This window comes from Elephantulus edwardii, unplaced genomic scaffold (genome assembly GCF_000299155.1).
Source record: "Elephantulus edwardii isolate Elephantulus edwardi_28Jun2011 unplaced genomic scaffold, EleEdw1.0 scaffold00064, whole genome shotgun sequence".
NCBI lineage: Eukaryota > Metazoa > Chordata > Mammalia > Macroscelidea > Macroscelididae > Elephantulus > Elephantulus edwardii.
In genome coordinates this window covers 65,848-68,190 of record NW_006399814.1, presented here as the reverse complement: position 1 = coordinate 68,190, position 2,343 = coordinate 65,848, and the positions used below count along the sequence as shown (strand labels likewise).

General features: G+C 42.0%; 1 pseudogene; it reads left to right on the top strand.

Moving 5' to 3' along the window:
- The first annotated feature begins 290 nt into the window (after positions 1-290).
- LOC102861036 lies at positions 291-695 on the top strand (annotated as a pseudogene).
- Positions 696-2,343: the final 1,648 nt, after the last annotated feature.

Here is a 2,343-nt window from a genome sequence, read left to right as displayed (position 1 = left end):
GGGTGGCTCCTTGGAGGCAAAGATTCTGAGGCTCCGTCTAACATACTTTGGACATGTTGTGAGGAGAGACCGGTCCTTGGAGAAGGACATCATGCTTGGGTGGGTGGAGGGACAGCGCAGGAGGGGAAGGCCCTCTATGAGGTGGATTGATTCAGTGACTGGGATAATCGGAATGGGAGTGTCAGAGACAGTGCAATTGGCCCAGGACAGAGCAGAGTTTAGAGCTGTTGTACATAGGGTCGCTATGAGTCACAAGCGACTTGACGGCACATAACAACAACAGTGATTTGGCTCACGATCCTCCAGCACAATGTTCTGCAGGTCCAGTTGGAGATGATATGTTTCATTGGCAAGCCACAATTATGGGACCTAATGACAGCCTATATCAAGGCGGTGTATTCTTTTTGACAATTTATTTTTCTACAGACTACCCCTTCAAACCACCGAAGGGTGCATTTGCAACAAGAATTTTTCATCCAAATATTAACAGTAATGGCAGCATTTGTCTTGATATACTAAGATCATAGTGGTCTCCAGCTTTAACTATTTCTAAAGTTCTGTTATCCATTTGTTCACTGCTGTGCGAGCCAAACCCAGATGACCCCCTAGTGCCAGAGATTGCATGGATCTATAAAACACACAGAGATAAATACAACAGAATATCTTGGGAATGGACTCAGAAGTATGCCATGTGATGCTACCTTAAAGTCAGAATAACCTGCATTATAGCTGGAACAAACTTTAAATTACTGTTCTTTTTTTGATTTCTTATCTGGCTGTTCCCCTATCAGACCTCATATTTTTTAATTTTATTTTTTGTTTACCTCCCTCCATTCATTCACATGCTCATCTGAGAAGACTTAAGTTCTTCCAGCTTTGAACAATTACTGCTTTTAGAAACTGTAAAGTAGTTACAAGAGAACAGTTGCCCAAGATTCAGAGGTGTTTTTTGTTTTTGTTTTTGTTGTTGTTGTTTTTTTAAAGGAGCATGTGTACTATGTGGCCAATGTCTTCACTCTAACTGGGTTATGAGACTAAAACCATTCCTCACTGCTCTAACATGCTGAAGAAATCATCTGAGGGGGAGGGAGATGGATTCTCAGTTGTCACATCAAAGGAATCAGCATTACTCTTAACAGCATCCATTCTTGTTTAAACCTTCCACTGTTAGAAATTTGAGGTCACATGATATACTTTTTGCTCATAACTGATGTGGCTGGAGAATTGGTATTGAATTTATAGCATCAGCAGAACAGAAAATGTGATGTATTTTATGCATGTCAATAAAGGAATGACCTGTTCTTGTTCTACAGAGAATGGGGAAAAACAACAGAAAACAAAGATTCTTACCACTGGGTTAATTGGCAGCATCATTATGAATGGTGAAGTGATTGAGATTGTTAACAGTTTTAGTGTGCTTGGCTCCACAATCAAAACTCTTGGTACCAGCAGCCAGGAAATAAGGAGTTAAATTGCATTGGGAAAGTCGGCTGTCAGGGATCTGTCCAGAGTACTGAAGAACAATGACATCAGGTTGGAGACTGAGGTGCACCTGATCCAGGCCGTAGTCTTTTGCTTGCTATGTGTCAGAAAGCTGGGCAATGATTAGGGATGATAGAATAAGAATTGATGCCTTTGAGCTGTGGTGCTGGAGAAGTGTGTTGAATATACCAAGGACTGCTAGAAGAACAAACAGGTTTGTCCTAGAGAGGATGAAACTGGGCTGCTTCTTGGAGGCAAGGATTCTGAAGCTTCATCTGACATACTTTGGACATGTTGTTACAAGGAGGGACTGTCTTTGGTGAGGGACCGGTCCTTAGTGAGGGACATCATGTTTGGGAGGGTAGAGGGACAGCTAAAGAGAGAAAGACCCTCAGTAAGATGAATTGATTCAGTCTCTGGGGTAATGGAGGTAAGTGTGTTGGAGGCAGTGTGATTGGTGCAGGATAGAGCAGTGTTTAGGGCTGTTGTACATAGGGTTGCTATGAATCATAAGAGACTCGACGACACATAACAACAACAAACAACAATATAACTAATTCTCCATGCCAGCAGAATTCTGTTGAGGACCATCCAAAAATGATTGGAACTGTACATTGACAGAAAACTACCAAAAATGCAAGCTGGATCTAGAGAAGTCTCTAGGGATATCATCACCAATGTCAGATGGATCTTGGCTGAAAACAGAGACTACCAGAGGAACGTCTATCTGTGTTTCATGGACTATGCAAAGGCATTTGAGTGTGTGGATCACAATAAATTGTGGCTAACCTTGAGAAGACTGGGAATCCCGGAACACCTAATTGTGCTTACATGGAACCTATACTTGGGCAAGGAAGCAGT